Source organism: Aedes aegypti, chromosome 3 (assembly GCF_002204515.2).
Source record: "Aedes aegypti strain LVP_AGWG chromosome 3, AaegL5.0 Primary Assembly, whole genome shotgun sequence".
NCBI classification, from domain to species: Eukaryota; Metazoa; Arthropoda; class Insecta; order Diptera; family Culicidae; genus Aedes; species Aedes aegypti.
Window position 1 is genome coordinate 23529929 of NC_035109.1, and position 11105 is coordinate 23541033.

Here is an 11105-nt window from a genome sequence, read left to right on the forward strand (position 1 = left end):
TTCGTGTTACCAACATCTAGTTTGCCACGCGCTGACAGCTTGAGTACCGGTCCTCAAGGTGTCAAATCAATTTTAAAATCATCCAATACAACATGGCATCGAACAAACAATGAAAAGATACAGTTAAAAGTGATAATACACTAATTCAGCTTTGTGAGAACAGTGCCATTAGCGTTATACTACTAATATTTCTATAGGAGAGATCGATATGTAGAACACAGTTTTAATGAATACTAGATTGAAAATCACTCCGTTATCAGGAATATCAAAAACAAACAGACGTTCTTTTGTTTTCGCAAATTGTTTTGAATCTCTAAAGTCCAGTCTACTTACGGAGATAAAATCGGAAACGCAAAGTTATTAACAAGAGATAGCGATTGCTGAAGTCAGATAATCTTTCATTAAGCATATTTACACTGTCGAAATGTCGTTTCTCTCTGTAAGATCCGGGTTCCCAAGCTGGTTACGTAATCCGTAATATTCGCAGCCAGCACACGTGTTTTTACTACACGGTAAACATCATTGTCACACGTCACAAGTGTTCCAAGGCTCTTCAACAACTTCAACTACACTGAGTCAAAAAAATTTAATAATTTCTTAATGAATAACTATGATCTGGCACCACAACGATTATTGTTGAAATTCTTAAATTTTACTTATGATTTTGGTGAATAATTTCATTACTAAATTAAAGTCAACCAAAGAAAATCTGTAACCAATTCAATAAAAATTGAATAATTAAATTTATCAATTATTGATAATGCTTGCCTTTCATTTTAGGCGTGCTCGGAAATTGACATGATTTTATAACATGTGACCTACTTTCGATTAACTTGTACCCAACATCGATAGCGGGGCAGTTCCTCTAGCGATTGCTAGAAAAAATATTTCGAGTGATGGATTTTAAAGAATTTAAAGCTCTCACTTATGAAACTTATGATCTCATATTCGAAATGGTTAAGCGTTCAATGAAACCATAATTTGGCTAGTTCATAAGTCATGATTAATGGAAAACCTAAGTATTTTTTCCTCAGTGTACATCCCTACCAAATACTGCCTCAGCATCACCACAACTGAACCTGCTTCTTTCTCTACATGCAACCATGTGCGTTTGATTAGAGTAAATGCAGTTGGATCACTTCAAGAAAGCGAAAGCCTGCTCTATTGCGCTGTGATCGATTACACTAAAGTCATCGCCTGCAAAGCCAAGGAGTATGTGCAACAGAATGTGCAATATTGAACAGTAAATTTGGAAATGCATTTTCAGTTTCAAATCCACGTAATTTCACAAATGTTGTTTACACTTCGTAATTCTTACACTTGATTGTATTTATCAGCACAATAACCTTTCCCGGTTCATACATAGATATTCGTCGAACGTGACCTAGGAATCAATAAACAGATTACGATGCATTCTATATAAACGAAGTGCAGTTTAGCAAGTAACTGCCACCCTTTGTTTTGTTTGAAGTTGTTGAAAATTTTGTTAATCTTTAAACACTTGTGACATGTGACAATGATGTTTCCCGTGTAGTTAAAATCCTGTTGTGACTGAGAATGAAACATAAATATCTCATCAATAGCAAAACATACAAGTATAGCAAAATTTGTCATTTGTATGTTATACTTGAAAGTCATGTAATAACTAATGAATAACAAAATATACTATAATGGTAAAATTTGTTATTTGTGCAAAAATACAAAAAAAAATCTAAAGAATAACAAACAACGCCATCACAGTAAAATATTTTATTCATTTAAATAATTAATGAGAACAAACCAACATCAAATGTTGCCATAATAGCTCATTTTACTGTTCGTATGATATTTATTGAAGATTTAAAAAGCAAATGTTTTTGCTGGAAAGCAAAAAGGTTTTTTTTTCAATCATGCTAAATTTAGATATTAAAGTCAAAGAACTAAAATTACCATTATTTTGATCTACTCGTGAATAGCTAATGTAGTTATTATTTTGTTATCAATATCTGAATAATAACATATTTTGTTATTTACTGTTGCCTATATTTATGCTATTATTTTGTTATTACAATGGCAAAATTTGATATTATTTAGTTTTTGTGTCATATAATCTTAGTTATTATTTTTGTTATTTTATCTCTTATTTCAAACAAACAAAGAACAAATTTTGCTATTCAAACTTTCTATTTTAATGGTAAGTTTTGTTATTCTTTTGCAATTCTCCTCTACCCGGGTAACCAAATTTAACACTTCCTGGAAACAACCGTGCTTTTTACATTTACGATATGTGGATTGTTTTAATGTTGGTCTATATATGATGATCTCGTACACGATATCTTCTTGCTTGATCGTAGATCCAATAAATTTAATTCATCCTCAATGTTGCTTCAGATTCCGCGAGTCCCCATTTCCATTATGACATCCGAATTCAACATTTGCACAATGTTAAACCACACACGCGCTTGCTGTTCTGTTCGCCTTCTTCCACTGCGGAGCAGTAAATTCTATTTATTCCTCCCAACCACTTTACGACGCACCTTTCAAATTCCGCGTGGCTGACTAAATTTTAGTCAGTGTCACCAGTCAGTCGTCCTCGAAACCTTTTAATCATTTCCCGCAAGCGCACTCACAAATCCAAACGCTGCTACCTTGCGGTCTTGTTATCTTTTTCTGTTTGTTTTCCGATTTTCCTTTCGACATCACTCTTCCACAGCACAGTTTTGGGAGGAAGTGGGAGAAATACATTGAAAAGTGGAGGAAAATGAACTAGTGAGGTAATCACGATTATCCGCACAGAAGCACACATACACAGTGCGTTAATGTAAACAAATTCGATCCAAATAGGCGAGGATTAGGAGAACAAATTGCATTCCTCTCGAGAACAGAGCAGGCCATGTACACTTCGGGTTGTTGATTCTTCTAATCCTAGTGGCCCGTTAATTTCTTCTAGTCCTCTGGCCTACGTGATCAAGCGATTTGAATGGAATGTAGCGTCGGTGAGTACATATTGAAAATATTTTACCGACCTCAGCAAAACCTCAAGCAAAGCATTCGCCGAGAATCCAACAGCTGAGAGTTCGTTATTTTTCCATACTGAATCTCCGTACTTACATTATCGAGATATCGGTAACGTTTAACCAAGATCTCAGCTGTCGGATTATTGGCAATCCGTTTACCGAGTTCTGAATTAAAGTCCGCCAGATTTTCTAAGAATTTGATGCACAGTTGTGTTTGAAGAATTTTCGCTTGTCCTGATTTTCGTGCAAAATTTGCACGACGGGTCACTAGCAAATCGATCTTCTAGCTTTTGTGATTTCACGTGTTTGTGTGTGCTTCGCACATACAGTTTGAGACACGAGAACACGAACGATGACACCGTGATGACCGACGCCGACAACGACGATGAAGCGACTTGTCGACGTGCATATCGGATTACAAAGTGTATAATTGTGCGATTTTCACACGTACATTGCACGCAATTTTCGCGCGCCACTCTCGATTAGCGGGTGGTTGATTTTTTCTTTGAAGGAGTATCCGGGGCCACTCACTAATACCGCGAAAGCATGAACGCGCGGGGGAGAGATACTCACGCTCTCACACACGCATTCGATCTCTTCCATTGCCACTCTTCTTGATCGGTTTTTCCGCCATTCACTCAGCATTCTTCTTTTTCTTCGTCTTCATCTTCGTCCATCAACACTCACTTCTGGGACGATCGGTGGGGGAGGTTCACAGAGGAAAAATATTTTTAACCCACTATCGCTTATTTTACTTCTTCTTTTCCTTTCTCATCAGAGGGAGTGCAAAATCAAAAAGGACCTAATTTTCGGTCACATCAATTCGCCTTTTAGCTTTCCATTCACCGTTTTTTCTCCTCTCAACATTTCACCATCAATCCGAACAACTTTGTCTCGCTTTTCACTTTTCACACGGTGCCACGGTTTCGCCCCATTAAAATCGTCCCACGGATGGCCATTTGCGAGAGCCCACACGTTCCCCCGCTTTAACGATTAACCTCCAAAAACTATCCCCATTTCCAAAGTAAAAGAAACCACACAAACGCGACAAAATTTTCCGACCAAATTCCGAATTCATTACCAATTAAGTAACACCAACAGCGCCAACCACACAGCAGGCCAAGACCAAAATCAGATGAAAAAAAAAAGGTTGGTCCCTCGGTTTGCAAAAGGCAGGCTGGCACGATTTTCCGCACACCGATCCACACACACGCGGCTTTTTCCCCGAGAGCTCCGAAAAGAGAGACGAGTTACGAAAAACTGACACGGGAAAGTCGCGTACGCACCGTTCTAGGGGGCCCCCAGTAGTGCCGGCCAATCACGCGGAAGGGCGCATGCTCTGTTCCGGTGGGTTCTCGCGAGGCACTCATTTTCCGGCACGACGCACGCCGCTCGCTCAGTGGTTGCGGATCGAGTTGGGTGGATGTGCGCCTAGATGTAGACTATTTTGCGCGATCGTTGTGAAGTGATGCCAATCTTGGGTGGAAAATAAATAAAATAGGGAAGAATTTTCCGAAGCGTAGGGGAATTAGGGAATGGGGGTAAAAAAAAGACATTTAAAAATAAGACCACTAATGTCGCTGTAAATCTTGTGACCAACATCTAGTTTGCATGTTTTACAGATGGTACTTAAAGTGTCAAACTCTTCTACAATTCAATCATAACTACGTGTTTTTGAAATCAAAACACAATCGGTGTCATAGTTATTGCGTCGCACTTGAGTCGTGTTTTCTTGAAAAACTACTATTTACAGAACAAGTTGCAGAATGATGATTTTTACAGCACGGGTCAAAAATTTATCTTTCGAGGCTCGCCGAGTAGGATAATTACGAAGAGTGCTGTAAAAATCGAGCTCTGCAACGAGTTACGTACAACATTTTCTTGCAATTTCGTAGAAGATCACTTGAGGGTATCAGAAATTATATTGGAATGCATTCATCATTATTTTACAATTTGTGAAAAATTGTGATGGTATGATTCATTACGCAACTCAGAACAGTTGCATAATGAGAAAGCGTTGCGTAATAAATCATGATAGCACTGGTTTCAGTTGCGTACTGACTATTCCCGCACTGCATATTTCAGTGCAGGAAAGTAGGCCGTTTCATGACATATTGGCGTAATGAAAAACAGCCTATTACGATGAGAAATTGCAAAAAAGGTTTTTCGTGTGCCCCAACGTTAAGGGCAAAGGTAAATATCTTCAATTTGTGTCGTTCCACAGGTAATTAATAATTATTATAGGATCGCAAAGATTGAGCAATGAAGGACAATGCGGATTAGCTTTTGCGGTTCTTTCAACCTGCTGCTGGAAAAAAAAATCTTTCTGCTTTGGTTCGATCACTTGTGACGAAGTTTTGGAAACTGTGAGGATCGAATGCTTTTAAAATAGTACCGGGAGCTTTTTAAACTTTTCATTATAAAGTCATTTGTATTTGTTCCCTTCTAAAAGTAATGATAATTTCTAATTAATTTTGTTTATATAGCGGAACTTACGTATTGTCGGCAGCCTAAGCAGCTGAATTTTTAAGAGGGCAATTTTACGCAACAATAGAGCACAACAATTAGCAGCAGACCCCTTAACTACACTTGAGCACTCTTCGTTTGTTAATTATTGTATTCAAAACACTATTTTATTCTCTTAATCTTCTATTTTTCCTCACCAAAGTCACGAGGCACTTGTTATTTTATCGGCAATGCAATTACTATTGTCGGCAACAAAAATGTTCACTTCGGCAATCCAAAACTGCGCAAAAACTAGTTTATGTATTGGTAACATTTCGTATTTGTTGACAAATCCCGAAATTAAACGTCACTCATTATGTTCTACTCGTTGAAAGGGCCAATGCAGCAAAATACAGACCACACTAAGAATTGAATTGCAGTTATAACTAGAATAGCAGAGAGTCAAATTGAATACACAACGCCACTAAATTTATGCAGACTATGACACCGTCCACAAATTACGTAACGCTCTAGGGGTAGGGGGGGTTGGCTCAAATGGTCGAAAATTATACATTTTAACGTTATGTCATAAATGGACGCTGCCTAATTTCGTCTTAATTTATTTTATCGAATATGTTTTGTATTCAATCTCACTATGGCAGCATTTCGGCCGTAAAAATTTCCATGTGATGGTCTTGCAGCAAGTGCGAATCAAGCCTAGATGTTGCAGCGTGACGTCATAGTTAATTGATTCATAATATTGTGCTCTGCAAGTAAAATCCATGGAAGACGATTATCGGATTACTTGAATTTCAGACTTGCGTTTGAATGGGTTACATGCATGCCCCTATTCGCTACTCACACTACTGTTTATTAGGGTGTGGCCTATTTTCCAAAAGCTCTCAAAACCAAAAATTCTTGTACTCTTATGAACTCGAATCATATTAAAAGAGAAACCTCTAAGTTTGAGCCAAAAATATTAATATTTAGTGGGGGGGGGGCTGCAAGCGTCTTGAAGGTAAATTTTCAAGTTATAAAAAAATGGCCTTCAGTGAAGTCACCATAACTTCCGTAATTTCGAACTAATTTTGAAACTTTCAGCACCATTACCTTAAAAACTAAATTTATGAAAACTTTGTAGAATATCAAATTTGTGTAAAATCAAAACTAGTTTAAATAAAAAGTAGTTTACTCCAAATGTTTCCCCATTTTACTAAAATTAAATCTTTGTTTGACCATAACTTCATGAATACACAACCGATTCCAAATCTGTCTGCATGGTTAAGAAGCTTACTAAATTTCATACTTTTCATAAGCCACATTTCACTAAAAAATGATTTGACCAAGTTATTCAACAAAAACTGCACAAAACCATGATTTTTTAACGAAAAACGCCAGTTGTTTTTATTTAATTTTTTCAGTTAAACAATATTTTTAAAGCTGAAACTAGTTTTCCTCATTTGTTAAACCTTTGAAAAGGACTTGTCAACAATTTTTTAGTAATTTGGAAACAATAATATTTTTCCTCATGTTAAAAAAATATATGCCCTATTCAACTCGTAATTAAAACAATATGCTTTATAAACACAAGTTTTATAGGAAAAATGTAATTTTTGGCGAAAAAACATAAATAGGGAAAGTGTACCAGTTATGGCCATAGTGGTTCCCTATTTGGCCATATGCAAAATATGGATAACTTTTACCTTTTTAATCTTTCTGAATGTTTTAACATCAAGATTAATCCTTTATCTTACTGCTAAAACACAAAAGGTTTTTCAAAATGTGAAGGCATTCAAGATATCACGTATGGCGAAATAGGGAACCACTATGGCCATAACTGGTACACCTACCCTAATCCAAATAAATTCGATTTTTTCTTCAAAAAATCATGTTTTTGAGTAGTTTTTGTTACAAAACTAAGCCAAAACCATTTTTTAGAAAAATGTGTTGTATGAACAAAATGGTAAAAACTATTTTTTGCTTCAAAAACATGTACAGTCGAAGCTCGTTATAACCCAGACAACCAAAACGTACGTATAACGAAATCACCTGGAGGCTTTGTATGTGCAACATTTCACTTATAAGATGTCGCGAAAAGGCCTTCTACGTACAAAAGTGGAGGCGATATGCGTGCATATATTATGTGATGAATGATAACATACAATGCGAGTGTATAAATATTCCACCGAACTAACCTGTGATCTTATGCGACTTTACTTATGATAACAAATGTCGATTTGACAGCTGCTACGGATTGATTCGACTTACTTTGTACGAGTGTACGGGACGAAACAAAATGTACAAATGAACTCAGAAAAGAAGTGTTTTATGCGAGGAAGCTCATCAATCTGACGAGTTTATCAACGGTGTTTTGCGAGTTTGATGTAATTAGTATGAATAAACGAGTTGTAACATGAACTTTGATGCGATTTCTGGTTGTCTGGGAACGACCACTTTTATAGCGACAAAAGCTCTCTATAGCGACATTTTTCGGTCCCTTGAAAAAGATTTTAATGTTATCACTATTCTCTATAACGACATTTCTCTATTACGACGGTCCCTTGCCATGTCGTTATAACAAGCTTCGACTGTACTAATATTTGAAATAGGTTGAGTATTTATGAAGTTATGGTCAAACAAATATGAATTTTCCAGTAAAATGAAGAAAAATTTCGAGAAAACTATTTTTAACAAAGACTTGTTTCGATTTAAGACAAATTTGATGTTCTACAAAATCAATTTTGAAAATAATGATGCTAAAAGTTTTAAAATTGGTAAGAAATAACCGAAGTTATGGTGACTTCACTGCAGGCCATTTTTTATAACTTGAAAATTCACCGTCAAGACGCATCCCAAGTAACAATTTAGATTCTAACTGGCTTTATTTATTTTTATGATAGTTTTATCGTAGATTTGCATATTCTTCTAGGTTTTATAGTGATTTTTACCCAGTAGAAATGATCTTGAACCGTTTTTGGTTTTAAATACTTCTTCAAGAACACTTCGGATGCATCACATAGAACTTCATTTTCAATAAGAACAAGTGACCTTGGCATTATGAAATTCTCGTACTTATCTGTAAGAACGCGCTCGAGCGAGAGTAAGAACTCTTGGCCGAGAACATCATAAATTTCTCCCCCATCAATCAACGCACTAATATGTACATTATTGATTATAGTATTATGAATCTTTGCGTGGATTTTCGATCTGTTCTTCACGGAAGTCGTTATTGAACTCTCGGCGCACAACTTACTAATAACGCAAATAACCAGTTTCAGTGGTGTTCCTCCACTTGGCCATGATATAAGAGCGGAACTGGACCACTGGACACCTCCTTGCTAGGTGGACTTCTGGATGTAGTTAAATGTCCTATTGCTTTCCCTGCTCAACATCTGGGCCTTATTAAGAAGTTATCCACAGCTGGTAATACTTACCTTTAGTCGTTTTGTAGCTTTAAGTTTCATGCCGTAACAAAATCTAGCATGAACGCTTTTCTCCAAAAACGAAAAGTGAAAATAAACAAACGTCAAATGTGCAACGAACGAATCTCATCACGTTCTTCAAGAAGATTAGTTTGTCTTCATCAAGATCGCCTTAAGCCTAAGAACTCTCAAGTGATATTTGTTACGCCTGACCGAGTTCAGCAAAATTTATCATGGTTCTATGATGGTGTTGAGTAAAACTACCGCCATGATTGTAATTACCTATGCTTTGGCAAGGGAGCCATGATGGGAGAAACCATGTATGCTGGATTGTTCAACACTTTCGGGCACCAAATTGATGAAATTGTTTTTCTGAAAAGCAATATTGTCGAGGCGCATTGTGCGTTTCGGGTGTTTCATGCATGATATTCACGATGTAATAAGCGTGACAACCGAAACACAGGTAGGTATCGAAAAAAAGCCGAAAGTTATCATCACAAATGTTTTAATTGGGATTGTGTTTTATTATTGATTGATAATTTTATTAAGAAGTATTTATAAATTCGTTAGCCAAACCAACATGATAAACATATTGTGAGTTTAACTTGTCTTGAGAACTACTTGTGGAAGGTTTATTGATGTGTTCAGGATTGTCATAAGTGATGATTACAAGTTTTAAGAGATACTTGACAGTTGCTCTCCAACACCGTCTCTAGTGTGGGCCACTTTAGACTTATGAGAGGTTTATCATTGGGTTAGCGTAGATTTGTAGAATTACTGGTTTTATTTCTAGTTTTATAGAATTGGTGTAAGAGAATACTTCAAGAATAGCATAAAAATAACTTTGCTACTTGGGATGCGCCACTCCTAAATTGTTAATAGGATAAAAAATAGATTTTAAGGTGAAGATAAATCGAAGCCAAACTTCAAATTTTGAAGAGCACGGATCTGGAGAACCAGACATCCGTTTATGCTGAAAACTCAATCGATTGGTAACCACCAGCGACTGACCAATCGATTAAGTTTTCAGCTTAAACGGATGTTTGGTTCTCCAGATCCGTGCTCTTGAAAATTTGAAGATTGGCTTCGATTCATCTCCACCTTAAGTAAAGTACATAATATTAAGTTTTCAGTCTGTGTGACCTATAGTCAAAAACGGCGAATAAATAAAAAAAAATCTTAATACTTTTGGCTCAAACTTCGAGGTTTCTCTTCTTATATAATTTGAATTCATAGGAGCACACGAGTTTTTGGTTTTGAGAACTTTTGGAAAATAATCCGCATCCTAGTGTCTGCGCAAAAAATTGCTAAAAGGTAACGCAAAATTGAAAATTCTACAGGGTATTTTTACATTTTTTTACGTTCATATTATTTTCAGTGTATGAGAAAATCAGAATAGGCCCTTTGCAAATCAATGCACTTATGACTTGACGCAAAAACATCATCCTCTGATTGCCTGTAGAACAACAGGAGTGTTGCCAAAATAGTTAACCTATTGAAAGACGTATATTTTATATGTTTCTCAGTATATTGAAGATTATGCGGTACAAATTTCAAAAAAGAAAGTATTAAAAGGCTCAATTGTTACCAATGCATGCTTTGTTGCCTAATTACAATAAACTAATTAGTCATGTTCGTTTTTTTCTGTCAATTTAAATCGTGAATAATAAATACACCGCAATTGAATATGGTTTTCTGGCAACCTATTCCCGTAACAAAAAGTGATTGCCGAGGAAAGCAAAGTGCATTAATTTTAATTTGTGATTTGAAGCATACAAATTCAGTATTTTCGAATTCTGTTTGATCTTTCGACCTTGACGCTTGCTTTTGCCGGAGCGAGCGACGAGGGCAGGATCAAACATGTCGCGCGTAAGTGTCGACATAAGAATAAGAGTGTTCTATGATGTCCCAACCAATTGAGTCTTTTGTTTCTTTTCAAATGAGTAAAATATAATAACACATGCTTTCGTACTGACAGCTGTAGGAATGTTACATTTAGGTATTTGTTTAACAAACTTTGAATGGTTCGTCACCTCAAGTGTCGGCATAATTTTCCTCTGCATAGAAATTATATGAACAATTATATTTACGTATAAGCATGTATATATCTCACAAATCATTGTTTATCATGGTCTAATCGCTTATCAAAGTGAATCCTTTGACCCAACGATCCTCCCCATTAACAAACATCCCTCCCAGTAACCTTTGTGGAGATGCAGAGGCAAACACGGTCTCCAAATAG

General features: G+C 36.3%; 1 protein-coding gene across 4 annotated transcripts in view; it reads right to left on the bottom strand.

The window, feature by feature from the left end:
• Nucleotides 1-4251, bottom strand: part of LOC5578644 — an 89955-nt gene extending 85704 nt beyond the window's left edge. For 2 of the 4 annotated variants that reach the window (XM_021849304.1, XM_021849301.1), the window contains exon 1: nucleotides 4078-4251. The gene's annotated coding sequence lies outside the window, so the exon portion shown is untranslated. The other 2 variants (XM_021849302.1, XM_021849303.1) reach the window with 2 other exon arrangements.
• Nucleotides 4252-11105: the final 6854 nt, after the last annotated feature.